Here is a 15,686-nt window from a genome sequence, read left to right on the forward strand (position 1 = left end):
TACCTAAGAGCATTTCTGTGACCATGATTGAGTTGAAGCGGTCAATACAACGGAAAGGAAAAATATACCCTCCCTTTTACAGTGTTTATCGAAACTAACATTTACAGAATCAATGCTATCCCAGATATTGAGAATATTTTGTCACTTGAATTTAAGCTGACACATTGCAGAAAGTATGCTTTTTATTGTGACAAACATCTCGGTCTCAGCAAAGCGGAAACCTAGCAGTCAATGATTTGGCATCCACATTTTCTATCCATAATATTTGAAAAACATAGAAACATTGGAAAAAAAAGAAGACAATCACATCAATCAAACTTTACCAGAGATGAACCAGATTTCTGGGTCTTAGCTGCCTTTGCAAGTTGTGATGTGGCTTGTATGATTTCAACATGGGATCTTTCAATGTTAGAACTAAAGTCGTCTGAGAGGATAAAAGGAACATATGTTTAGACTTTCATTATAGAGCATGCAGAGCTTTCAAATAACTAATGGAGAAAACCTTTTTCTCTAAAAAAAAACACAAAATTAGTGTAAATATAATTATTGACACAGTGCTTACCAGGACAGCGAGATCCTTAAAAATCTCTTTTACCTCAATTTCTTCTATACTGGCTTCATTAAGTATAATCTCATCCACCAGTACGAACTCTTGTCTGCACATGGTATAATGGAAACTGAAGTTGCACTATTTTTAATCTCCAGTATGAAAGGGAATATCTATACACTACAATCTGAAGGATTTTTGTTTATCCATCCGAAACAGAAACAAAGGAATGCCCTTTAGAGATAGGTGTGGTCTGTATTTTTCTGCATTTGTTTGGTTGAATGATAAGATAGATGGGAGCGGGGAGTATGGCTTCAGTAATTCATTCTTATTGTGGACATAAAGTACCAATATTTTTAATCTCTCTCTCAACATACCCGTAAAGGCCTTTCTATTATACGGAGTATATCCAACTATCCTGCTTGAACAAGATATTGACTGTGCTCCTTTAATTCTTTCTCTATGAATATTTTCCTCTTTTACTGTCCGGTAACTTTTCTAAACTAACACTGGCCCATAGATGACACCTTAGAGAACTGAAATCTAGAAAGAAGTTATGAGGATTGCACAACAAGGTTGGCACAGTCAATAATAGCATCCCAACAATTAACTAATAAGCAATTAATGCAGGTTGTCTGTCTGTCCTACGTCGTGTTCTAGAAATGGATGTCTACCTAATTAGTCAAGGAGCATTAACAAGAAAATTAATCGTTTTAAGGATCTCCTAGCTACAAACCATCAATTGGTTTTTCTTCAACAATAATCCTTGTGAAAATGTTCACAGTTAATGTAAAATAATCATTTTATATTTCCCATTTTCTTTATGTAACGAGGATTTTAGTACAGCATAGACCATTGTCTTGCCCTCACCAGGAGAAGAGCATATGGGGAAGAAGTCATTTTTCCTCAACATAAATCTAATTAACAAAAGACTAAAACCCACAAAAGGCAGCTTTTCGTTTCCCATGCATTGCATGCTGAAATCAACTCTCATTTTTTTTTGATAAGTAACCGATTATATTAATAAGAATAGGCATAGTCCAAGTACATAGAGGTATACAAGAGTTTACACCTAGTTAGGAGGAAGTAATAGAAACAAGAAAATCATGAAAATTTAGGCCATTGAAATCTACAGCATTCGTCCAAAGGAATAAAGTTTTCACAAAGAACAATCTAATCTCCTCCAATGAGTGCTCCTTATCTTCTAAATACCAAAATAAACTCTCCTAAGGCAAACAAAATTACCAAATGAATGTAGAGGGGTATAAAGAACATACTATGACAAGCGATACAGACCTTTTGGATTCTAGAAGAAGAGCCCGTTGTTCAGGAGTCCGGGATGAACTTATATCCAGCTCATGGGCATCATAACTGCATCATGATATATCAAATTTAAGGCAAGCAAGTAAAATATTTTGATCAAAGCTAACTGCTAAATCATAACTTCATCCCATATATCAAATTTCAGGCATGCAAATCAAATATATGATCAGAGCTAACTGCTATTGTATGTATATAAGTATGTGTGTCATCATGTGGGTGTGTGGGTGTGCACGTGCATGCGAGTGGGGTCAAACTTCACTAACAAAGGTAAATATTACCTGTCTCATATGGCCAGGTAAGAAATTGGCATCCCTATGAATTCTATTATCACTGGCACTCTTTTCATCCCATAATAGAAGAGCACTCACAAACAGAATTGCAAATACTCTTCCTAATATATACTTAAATTGATCTAGAATGGTGGAAAACAAATTATACCAGTGCCAGATCTGGCAATTGATAGTGATTGGCTGGATAATTACTTTGCTAATTTTCAGCCCACAACAGTAAATTTCAATGAAATCTACGGGATTGGAACAAACTGACATTCTTATGATACACGTGCAGTTCTTAAAATAACAGAGGATAACCAGTTTATACTAACTCTTTGGATATACAAAACATTCATATTTGGGCCTGTATATACCACTACAGTCTTTGTTCCATTTGTTGGTCCTTTGCAAGTACAAATCCTTAAGGTTTAAAAGCATTTAATGTTTTATAAAAAAAAAGAGTTAAATATTTTCACATGCATGATAAAATACACTACTTTCCCAATTTACTCTCTCTTGTTCATGTCTATACGAGCTATTGATTTTTTGTTCCCAAAATTATGGAGACTTTTGTACCCATATGTGGTTGAATTTCTAAAATAAAGGTGAACATTTCAGAGTAAATCAGTGACAGAATATTAACATTACCAAGGAGCAGAAAACAAACCTACAGATTTAAGATCCTTTTCAACTCTCCCCATCTTCTCAAAACTCATTTGTGTTTTCAATACACTATTTTCATAGTCCTAAATCCTTTTTCAGGGGGAAAAAAAAAAAACAAGTAAATTTTAAAAAAGGGTATACGTACGTACGTACAAGTAAATTTTCTAATAATTAAGAGTAATTAAATAATTTAGTTTGCGATGACAGCAACACATCATGGAGACTAGATCAAAGTCGTAATTTAATTTCACATCCGTCCCTATATATGTAATATTGCATGCATCATGCATGTATGTATAATATATATTCTAAGCATGCATCCAATTGCTTATTATATATGAAATATGACTTTTCAACTGTGGATGATTGAAGGGGAGGCTTATCATGATCAGATGTCGGCCACCAATTATTAGATGGTAGAACTCCATCTGGCCTATATATGTTTATTCTTGGCAAGTAGATGCTTATTTTTGGTAGCATTAATAGGATTGTTTTCACCTTAATTTTGAATAATCTACTCAGAAAATGGCCGGGAATTTCACTACGAACCATCAGTGGGCCGCCGGACTGATATCACACTTTTACCTATAAACAGACATAATTTTATCTATATTTTTAAAACTTTTTTTCTGTTTAAAATATATTATACATATGATCTGCATAATTTTTATAATTATAATACAACAACTTACAAGAAAATACTGGAAAGCATAGGAGAAATAAATAAACAGTAAGAATAGTGCAGATGAACAGGTAGTGAAATGTTGTCGACCAAGATAAGAACTGAACCAGCTAATCCATGACAAAGAACATATAAAGAAACAAAATATAATTAAATTAAAATGTTATTTATTGAATGACGCTATAATAAAAAAATTAAGAATGAAAACAAACATAATGAACAAGACAAGCATTTATAAAATTGCAAATTGGACAGAGTATAATATTGTAGCAAACACAAAATGTACGCAAGTATAATTCAATTTAATAAACTACACATTCTCACATCCAACTGACCCCATACTCCTCGAATTCAAAGTCCGATACAACCAACCAGACTACAATGGTAAGTATTAAATAATTTAATCATATATTTTATAAAGTCTCATCCTTTGCATTTAAAAAAAATTAAACAAACTATAGTACATTAGAAACCGTAGATCTACCTCAAATAGTGTAATTAATTTCATGTTAATTAATAAACTATTCAATTTATCCAGAAATGAAAAAAAATATTTAAGTTTATTTCTTAATAAATCATTAGACAAAAATCATTAATAAAAGGAAAAAATTAGATTTATACTAAAATGTAACAATTCAATTCGATATTTACATAATTCAAAATTAAAGGAAATAAAATGCTGCACAACATTAAAGTTAATTTTCAACATTTTGGTTTTTTATTAAAATTTTATGAAGAGTTGGTATCAATTTGGATAAAAAAAAAAAAAAAATACTATAGTCCAATTGTAAAGTTCAAACCAAATTGTAACATTACTCATTTTTCACATCTAAAGCCTAAGAGCAGTGCTATACCCTCCGAGATGGTTCCGATAAGGACAAAAAGAATTTATTTTTTTATTCAATTTTTATACCCTTAAACATTAAAAAAAATTACAATATTATTAAAAATACTTTCTTATAATAATAAGAGGTGATGAGATGATTTGATAATGTTTCTATATCTAAGCAGACCTAAATGAGAAAATGAAAAAAAAAGTAAAGAAAATGTTTGTAAGAAGCTGGGATGAAATAAATACAAAACAAAGAGATAAGCTCAATGAAAAGTACTGTAAAAAGGCATAAACCAGAAGTCGGCAGAAGCAAGAAAGAAGACAAAACATAAGCTATATTCGTGATAAAATCAGGGGCAAAATAGGAAAAATATTATTAGACGAAAACACTGTTTATGTCCTATTCACACAGCTGGCGGCTTTAATTCACTCGCGGCGGTTAACGGCGGCATGAGAGAGGCTGAGGTTGGAAGGGGAAGGACGCCGGACAGAGGGCAAGAGAATGGGCCGGGTGGTGTTGGCCATGCCAGCGTGTGGCGGGGCACTGGAGGGGACAAAGAAACGGACGGGCCGCGGCTTGGATTTGCTCGTGGCGGTTAACGGCGGCACGACAGGGGCTGAGATTGGAAGGGAAGAGACGTCAGCCGAAGGGGAAGAGAATGAGAGGGGCGGTGTCGGCCACAACGGCGTGCGGCGGTGCAATGCAGGAGATGAAGAAACGGATGGGGGAGAGGGGAGGATGGGCTCGAGCGCGGGAGAAACCAGGGGCAAAATGGGAAGAAGCTAAGGGGCAAAACCGAAATTTGGGAATAGAAGCAGGTGTAAAATGGGAAAAAAAGTGTTAGACGAAAAACTGTTCATCCAACATTCGTACTTTATATATAAGTAGATATATATATATATATATATAATATATATATTTATATATATGTGTGTAAAGGATGTATTTCACATCACCAACTATACGGATGACCTACAACGATTGAAGTGGCGGCACTGGTTGCCTTGGGGACACTCCAATGCCAAAGTCAGTATAGCAATATGAGAATAAATATATATATTAGCAAATAAATCAAGTGAAGTCTTTGTTACCTCCTGTAGGCTATTTATAGAGGTTATTTCCTTGGAGTGATAGAGTTTAATTAGCCTTGTGAAGCATTTTCGTTTTAAGAGTCTGAGTCTATCTCTTATTAGGAGTCTGAGTCTCTTCTTAACTCTATCTATTAGCTAAAACTTTGGGAGCCCAAATATCCCTGCTGGCACATAGGAAATTAAAAAGCGGATATTTACAGTGTTTAAAATAAGGCAATTATATTTAAATTCACTAATTACTAGCTAGAATTTAATGATCCAAGGCATGCAACAATGTTTAAGATTAATAAATTATAACAATTAATGGTGCTTTCGCACTTTTATTATTATTATTATTTAGGTACTCAAAAATTCGTTAATTGAATAATTAACAGTACCTTGAAATTCTAATTTTATTTTAATTTCATATATATATATAATTAATTAATTACATTGGAAGATTTTATATCCCCTTTGTATAATAACTCAAACAAGTAATTTGGTTGGTGATGATCAGTACTACGCATACGCGGTAGTCAAAGTCATGTGCTTTTGGTAGAAGAAAATTTAAATACTAATTTCATACTGCACAGTACTATGAAATTACTATAGTATAGGCCAATTTTTTTTGTTGAGAAAAATTAATTGCAACGATTTTTGGTAGCTAGTCAGTCATCGAAATTGTCTCGATCGCCGAATGGCAACGAAATATTTTTTGCTTGCTAGCTAATAGTCTCTTTTTGATAGGAGTTTTATTGTTGCTATTTGAATTTATAGTCCTCGCTAATGTCTTCCTATTAATATGCTTGGTGGGTTGCTATCACTTATTTTATTTTCAGCAGATACATTATCATAATGTCGCTAAAGACCGTATTTGTGGTGGCAAGTTCATACATAATATATATATATATATATAATTTTGACAATACAATACGTACAACTAAATTTTGTTAAGAGTCATAATTTAGTTTGTGATGACAGCAACACATCTTGGAGACTAGATCAAAGTCGTAATTTAATTTCACATCCATCCCTATCTATTGCATGCATGCATGATCCTACCATTAATCAATCATCCATAATTGAAATTCACATTACATATATAAGCAATTGGATACATGCTTAATATATATATATATATATATATATATATATATATATATATGTATGTATATATTCATACATGCATGATGCATCATAGGCTTATGATGAGATGTCAGCCTCCGATTACATGGTAGATCTGCATCTGGCCTATGACACCCGAATATTCTTACCTCTCTTCCATCTTGATTTCTAAATTGACTAATTTTCTTGTTTGTTTTCTATTTCGTTAAACTATTTTTAAAATGAATAAATTTCTAAATTGACTAGTTTTCTGTTTTATATTAATTAAATATAATGACTTCATATAGAAATTTCAACAAACTAATTTGCATGTAGTTGATCATTCAAAACAAAGTTTTTCTCCATGTGAATGCTCGATCGGCAAGGACGTGCACATTAGTTACTTGTTGTAGTGCTAATTTGTTCCAAAAGACTATGGGAGTCGACTCCCATAGCTCCATAGGAACTCCTTCTAAGAGCACATTAGTTACTTGTAAAATGAGGAAAATTAACTGCCAGTCATGCCCCATATGCTTCAAACACTACGGGGTCCATTATTTAAGCTTTTCATCCGTATTTATGTTATTATCTTAAGGTTAAAAGGCTTATACAATCCAAGGCTCGAAAAATCATAATAGAGTTCGAAATTGGGTAAAGACAGATTCAATTAATCGGTAGATTCGTAATAATTTTGAATCGGTTATTTCAATATTGATAAAAAAATATTAAAAATCATATGTAATGTAGTTCAAGCATTTAATATCAAGTATAGAATAATATAAAGTATAAATTCATTAACTAGTTTCAATATAAATATTATATAAATCCAAATAGTTTCAATAAACATATAATTTTTGTATTTAATCTCAATTGTTAACATTTTTTGCCTCGTATGCTAAGAAGATATGAACCATTATGTTTTTTTTTTTTTTGAAAGAACTTTCCACTTTCATTCATAGAACAATGTCTACAATACAATCTTTGTCTTTCTATAAACAAGTTGAAATAAAAAACATATGCCTCTTCTATCCACACCTTCTGATCTACGTCTAAATGTATGGCTGCTTTAGCTAAGTTATGAGCTATAGAATTTGTACTTCTATGTGTATACTACACCTTCGAGTTAGGCCATGCTTGTACAAAAACCTCAATTTCTTCGTTGATGCTTCCATAGTAGGAGAGGTCTTCATTTGGATCATTAACTGCTTTGACTATAACCTATGCATCCCTCTCTAGTATCACTCTATTGAAATTCAAATCAGTACTACAGATTTCCATTGTTTTTCTAAGTGCAAAACTTTCTGCTGTAGCTGGTTGCTCCACATTGCCTCTTTGATCACAGTAGGGTTGAGCTCTGACTCTGACAAGTCAGAGCGGAATTTTTACTCCGACTCCAAACGGAATCGGAGTCCGACTTCGATTGGAGGTCGGAGCTCCGACCATCTATTGGGCTAAATGAATGCCCTTTTTCGACTTTTGGGCTCACTAAAGCCCAAATCCGAACCTGTAAAAAAAATACTGAAAAGATAAAAAAAAAAAAAGGTTAAATACAATAGTTTAAAAACTAAATAACATGTATGATGTAGCCATAAGTTATAGCAGTCTCATTTATAACGTAATAACAACATTGACTTAGCCTTGAAAGATAACTACATAAATATTAAACACGGATTTCACTCAAATCTCAATGGTTCATTGGTCATGCCTGAAATGAAGATAGAAAGTTACAATCAATAATTGAAAAAAATTAATAATAAAAAAATTGAACAATGTAAAAGTAGAATTTGATTCCTAGCAAGAAAGAGGATTCTCCATAATCCATAGTCTCTCAACTCCATCTCAACTCTCAAGGGGCATCCATCTCAGACTCTCAGTCATCGGCAATTATGTTAGGGTTCACAATTAGGTCTATAAAATCATAAAAAGTAGAAGTTAGAAACATTAAAAATATTTAAATAATCATTTAAAAGCATATAAAGTTACCTGATTCAAGCCTATAGCTCTCGGCATCAACGCCAACGGTATCTAGTCCAATAGACGTTTCACTTATCCAATTCTGTGTGCAAACGAGGGCCTCCACGATTGACGGTGACAATGAACTCCGATAAGCATTTAACACGCGACCTCCAGTGCTAAACGCCGACTGTGAGGCAATCGTAATGATAGGAATAGCTAGCACATATCGGGCTATACAGGAAAAGACTGGATACTTGCTTTGTGGAATTAACCTTCCACTAAGTTAATAACTGAAATACAGCACTAGGTATCTCAACGGCTTCTATAAAATATCATTCAACCTCAGATGTACACTGCATAATATTCCTCGTTGCAATGAGTTAATGATACTGTTGCATAATACGATGGCCTGTAACCCTTACGGATGAGTCAGTATCATCTAGGGAAGCTGTCGACCCCGTCGGCCTTAAATGTGAGGAGCTACCAGCGGTGGATGAAAGCTGACAATTATTTCTGTAGTGACTATATAGGTCATCAATATCACTTTTTAGCACTCTAATAAACTCTACAGCCTTCACTGTCTCGATGATAGAATTTACCCAAAATTCTAGAACGGCCAACTTATATCGAGGGTCAAGGATCACAGTCACAAATAGTAATCTATTTATCGTCTCAATATTTCCTCAATATTTATCATATTTCGTCTTCATCCTCGTAGCCATAGCAGATAACAATCCCCTAGAGTCAGCACAACAATTTTGCAAGTGAAAGTGAGGCTCCAAGAGCTCTCTAAAGTACAAGTTCACAGTCGTATATTTGGATCCAGATATCCGCATGGTTATGTCATAAAAAAATTTTAAAAATTGAATAAAGTACCTCACACTATTCCAATCATGTGCGTCCGGCGCACCGAGCCCCTGTCTTGCTGGCTCTAACAAATCATACCTCCGGCCCCCATCCTCGACCTCCATCCACTCGAACTCTCTTTGGTACTTTTGTGCTACATCCAACATTATGTATGTAGAGTTCCATCGAGTCGGAATGTCCAAGCACAACATACTAGAATATCCAATTTGAAGATCTTCTGCTATTGCCTTTAACTTGGCAAGCCTTTGGGATGAACCCCTCACATATTACACAATGTTGCGGACTCAGGTAATGGAATCATCAACCTCTTTTAACCCCTCAACAACTATGAGGTTGATGATATGAGCGAAGCATCGAACATGAATAAACTGGTGGGCCTGAATGACATCATCTTTCACTGTCGTGTTCCACTTAAACCAATCAATTGTTGTTTCATTGGCACTAGCATTGTCAACTGTAATACACATCACTTTTCTTCTAGGTATTGAAACTCATCCCATATGCACCATGTCCCCTTTTTTAGATTTTCTCTTTGATTATTGACCCAAAGGAAATAAATTGAAGGCAATTAAGAAAATTTTTTTCCCTTACAAAGTTCTCACGTAACAACAATCATGCCAGAACATCATCAAAGTTTGGTAAAACTCAAAATTGGCAGCTGGACAAGGACAGAATACTCCTATATACATATGACGATCAAATCCAAGCCATTGACAACATAAGCAAAGTAATAAAACAAAAATCATCCATGTAATCTCATACACATTCAATGCATACTGGTTTGCACAGTTCATTGCCATCAATCATATTCAATTTTTGCTACATTTCCTTACAACAACACAACTTCAGAACAATCACAACAATTAATCCCAAAACAACTTATTCTAGGCATCCTAACAACATGGAAAAAAAACATAAAATTAAATCAATTTTAGGGATTGGAATCAGAAACTTACCAAAGGCTGGCCTGAGAAGTGAAGGGGAATGGAGTGTTGCGCACTACGGAGGCGCAAAGAGGAACGGCGGCAACAGAGAGGGAACGAGGCGGCGCGGCGGTGAGATCCAAAAGGTTCACTGATTCAGATAAAATAAAAATGAGAAGAAAGAAGGAAGAAGGGAAGGGGGGTCCTGCGTTTTGGACCCCCCGTGTAATGAAACGATGCCGTTCCACATTAAAAAAAATCAGAGTCGGAGTTCGGAGCTTCTTGGAGCTTCGAACTCCTACTCCAACTCTGATTTTTGATCACTCCGACTCCATCGGAGTCGGAGTCGAAGCGGAAGTCGGGCGAAGTGGGAATTCTTGAAAGTTTGCACAGCCCTAGATCACATCATGCTACCATTACTTGCCCTTTTTCATTTCTAATGATAACCCATATCCCCATCTTCCTTGACTTAACATCAAGGGTTGCATCCCAATTAGCCTTTAAACAATTCTCTCCTAATGGTCTACATAGTTGCTCCACCCTGTTTGTATTGTTAGATCTCTCTGGTCTTTCTAAAAATTGATTAGCTAACTGAAATTCATCCAAACTTTCCTTTGCTGATCTGATCACACTACAAGGGCTGTGAAACTTCTTTTAAAAAAAATGTGTTCCTTATGATCCATAAGCTTCTTATGATTGCTGATGTTTCTTCCAATTCAGTCTTGATAAGCTTTCTTGTCAACTATTCCAACAACTTCAGTATATCATCTTCTACTATCCCTCCATTTCTAGATTGGCTTTACAGCCATGGCCCATACATCATTCGCAGCAAGGCAATGTCACAATACATGCATCACTTACTCTTTTTCTTTTAAATAGATGGGGCACTTTGGTTCATTAACAATCTTTTTAAGAAACAAGTTTCTTCTTGTAGCTAACAAATTGTTCCCTGCCTTCCACAATAAAATTTTCACCTCTCCAGGTATATCCAACCCCCATATATTCTTCCACCTACTGTCAATCTCAATCTCTTCTGATGTTTCCCTTTCCACTGCTTTTTCCCATGCTTCTTCCAGAAAGTAGGTACTCTTGATACTGAATAAACCCTTCTTGGAAGGACCCCATACCATTTTGTCCTCTCCATTCCTTCGACATAGAGGGATACTACATATCTGATTAGCCTCTTGCTTCCTGGATAATGTTCTAATTAAACCCTCATTCCACTCCCTCTTTTCCTCATGTAGTTCTTTGACTTTTGCATCACCATTCAACTTCGAAATGGGGGATTGAACACAAAAGGATGAAGGAGTTGACAACTACTTTTGACCCCATATTTTAATTTTATTGCCATTCCCCACCCTTCATCTAAGATCCTCCTTTAGCAGCCTAATAGAACTCCATACACTCCTCCAAATTAGAGAGGGTGCATTTCCCAACTTTGCTTCCAACAATGAGGAATTTTTGAAATACTTCTCTATGAAAATCATTTCAGCCATGGCCAGAGGGTTTTGAATTATTCTCCAAGCCTGCTTTGCCAATAAAGCTAAGTTAAAGCTTCCTAGATCTCTGAAGCCCAAACATCCCTTCTTTTTTTACTAACCCATCTTCTCCCAGCTCCTCCACTGTATACAATTTTCTTTTAGTTGGTTTCCCCACCAGAATTTGGAAAGCATCACATTAATTTCTTTTCAATGCTTTTTAGGCAACTTGAAAATGCTGATAGTGTAGGATGGTATAGCTTGCAGGACAACCTTGATCATAATTTCCTTCCCTGCACCTGAGATAAATTTTTTTTTTTTCCCAATTGCTCATAATTTCCAAATAGCACACAGTCATCAGCAAATAGCTAGTGATTTATCCTTGAACCCCCGCTCACCACTGATACCCCTCTTGTTTCCCCCTTATAATCAGAATTGTTAAGCAGATAACTCAGACCTTCAGCACACATAATGAATAAATAGGGGATAAAGGATCCCCCTGTCTTAAAACCCTGGAAGGAAAAGCTCTAGCCCATGGCTTACCATTTATCAAAACTGAATATGATACAGAAGTAACACACTTCATAATCGAATATGTCCATTCATTATAGAAACCTAGCTTTTTCATGATTGCTTCCACAAATGGCCATTATTTTCTATCATGCGCCTTTGACATATCAAGTTTAATTGTCATACTTCCTTTTTTACCTTTCTTACCCACCTTCATTGTATGCAAAACCTCATATGCAACCATAATGTTATCAGTTATTATTCTCCCTGGTATGAAAGCACTTCGGTTGGCTGATATGATTCCTGTCAACACTCTTTCAAGTCTATTTACTATCACTTTGAGTCTAAAAGCTCCATCAATCTCTTCATGGCTTTTAAACACCCTTCCTTGCCCATCCATAAATTGTTTTATGTTGTTTTTCATTCTTCTCTGATTTGCACATGCATGAAAGAACTTTGTGTTTCTGTCCCATAATGCATACCAGTTCCTTTTAGCTCTTTGTTTCCACTTCACATCTTCCTTTTCAAGCATGACCCCAATATCCCTTTGCATTCTTTTGATCTCTGCAGAATTACTACTCTCTTCATCTTGTAGCTTTTTTAGAATCTTAGTCTTTTGCTTTATTTCTTTCACTCTATTCACACTAATCTGATCACTCCATCAGGTGAGAGCTCTTTTGCACTTCTCCAACAGGTTTTGAATGTTTTGAGCTGACTTTCCCCTTTCCACATAACTATGCCAGGCCCCTTTAATTATTTTTTTACAATCCTCGCCTTTAGCCTAGCTAGCTTCATACCTAAACACTTTCCTTCCCCTCTATGCTTTCCTTCCTTCCTTATTCATGATTAACATGATTGGCCTATGATCTGAACTTCTTCTAGTCAATACTTCCACCCAATACACTTTGAACATTGGTGACCAACATGGGTTAGCCACTACTTTGTCCAGCCTTTCTTTTGTGAAAGTTTTATCTTCATGTTTGTTATTCCATTCGTATTTATTCTCTCTCCACCCTAAGTCTGAAAGTTTCCCCTTCTCAAGTACTAATCTGAGCCTCTCCATTTGTTTTTCATGTCTTGACTTGCAACCCACCTTCTCATCATGAGCTAGGATTTCATTAAAATCCCCTATCACACACCACCCTTGATTGCCTCTTGGCCTTAGTGATAAAAGCAAATCCCAAACTTCTGCCCTTTTGCTAGTTTCAGGCTGACCATAGAAACCTATCAGCAACCACCTTTCATTCCCTTCTCCCTCTTTGATCCAGACACTTACGTGCCTCTGAGTGTAATTTAGAACTTCAACCTTAGCCTTACTATTCCAAAATAGTGATAATCCACCCCTTTTCCCAACGGGCTCAACCACAAAGCATCCTTCATAATTAAGCCTCTTCTTCAATCTGGTACACTTTTCAGCTCTTAACTTAGTCTCCATTAAGAAGACTAAATCGGGTTTCTTCTCCTTCACCATATGACAGAGGTCTTGAACTGTCTGAGGGTTCCCAAGCTCTCAGCAGTTCCAACTCAATGTTTTCATTGTAGTTGGGGGGGATGTTGAACCACCGCCGCCAAGACTTGATGTAAACCTTCCAAACTTTCATACTTGCTCGACCTAACTTTTCTATACTTCAAACTCTCCGCCTCTTCATCCTCCTCCTCAACTTGCATTCTTTTTCGAGTGATACAACCATAAGATCTGTCTGTACCCCTCCCCTTATCTCTAGCTCTTCTCTTCCATTCACCATTGGCTTGAGTCCTTTTTGTTTTACTCCCTTAACAGTTGAACCTGGGACTTCCATTAACTTCTCTATCTCAATAGCCATAATTCCCTTACTTCATGCCACTTCCCCTTCTTCTTTCCTTCCTCTCCTTTACTCTATTATTTTTTTTTCTTCCACAATAACTGATTGCTTACAAATCATAACTGGCTTTTCAACACTCCTGCCTCTCCCATTACTACTCTTATCCAAACCCCCATTTTCAATGTCCACCCTCACCAGATCAGTAAGCACCTCTTCAATGCTTTTCTTTCTCTCACCCTTTTTATTACCCTCTGTTACTACCCCAGCTTGAGATATCCACCCCCCTTTTTCTATATTTGTAGGGTAACTATCTACATCCCTATTTGTATCAATAGAGCCCTTTTTTTCTTCATTCTAGTGCCTATTTTTGAAGCAACCCTGAGCCACATCCCATACTGAACATTCAATTCCACTTTCCCTTCACATCCTTTGAAACCATGAGTTAAACAGCCATAGAAAAAACATAGCCTAGGCAGCTTAACAGCCATAGAAAAAACATAGCCTAGGCTGCTTCTCGTACCTTAAAGGAATCCAGAGCCTTTCACCTTTCACAGTAATGGTTCTGCCTCTGGCCAATGGTTTAGTTAGATTCATATTAATAAGAACCCTTAGATATTTTCCCCATCACTACCATCCTCCTTCACATCTACCACCTCTACCATGCCTATGGTCTTCCCTATTTGCTTCCCACGTTCTTCATTCATACATGAAAGAAGCATGTTATGCATCTGAACCCAAAACCGCTCCTGACCAAACCTCAACTTCTGTGGTGGTGTATATTCGTCGAACAGTTTCAAAGCAATCAAGTGTGAGTCAAATAGCCATGGCCTCCCACTCCATACACGTTGCTTATCAGCTTGATTAGCAAAGGTTATTGTGAAAACATTCATACCAAGTTCTACAAATTTCGTTGGCTTACTTACCCTCCATACTTTCATCATTGTGGACTCTATCACTTCCTTACTAATACTCCTTTCCATGCAAACCTTCCCTACTAGACTACACTCACATTTATATAGGATTTCTTCCATAACTCTCTCGTCAATTTCTATGGCCACACCCTCCTCCTCCATTAGGTAAAGCCTCCCCCATTTCTCTTCTATTTCATTCATCTCTTTCACTTAGCTAAGCACCTTCTTCTTTCACCTTCTTCTACGCTATCCATAGAAAAAAATTTCTGGTGGCAACGCTACCCACGGAATCCTTCTCCTCCATGTCTATTGTCGGATAGCTTACTCTCCAGATTTTACCCATTGTTGAGGCTATCACCTCTTTCCCAATCACCCTCTCCATACACACCCTCCCAATTAAACTTATGTCACCTTTCTCTCTTGCTAATCTTCCCACTTTCTCTTCCTTCGTTAGACATAGGTTCCCACATAACTCTTCTAGATCTTCCATTCCCTCTTCCCTCCTCCCACCTTCCACAGTGTCTCAACCGCTTGTCCTTCTCAAAGGCTCAAGAGTTTTCTTCACCACCTCTGTTTTTGTGGGAAAATAGAGAGGAGACTGATATTGTGGAACCATAGTATGGTAGAGTACTTAAAATATTTACAGGAAGCTAGCATTGAGCATGTTAACCGAATGGGTAATGGAGTTGCACACACATTAGCTAGATATGCATGGAATGTTTTTGATGTTCAAATGTGGTGGGGA

The sequence above is a fragment of the Juglans microcarpa x Juglans regia genome, chromosome 3D (genome assembly GCF_004785595.1).
Source record: "Juglans microcarpa x Juglans regia isolate MS1-56 chromosome 3D, Jm3101_v1.0, whole genome shotgun sequence".
NCBI classification, from domain to species: domain Eukaryota; kingdom Viridiplantae; phylum Streptophyta; class Magnoliopsida; order Fagales; family Juglandaceae; genus Juglans; species Juglans microcarpa x Juglans regia.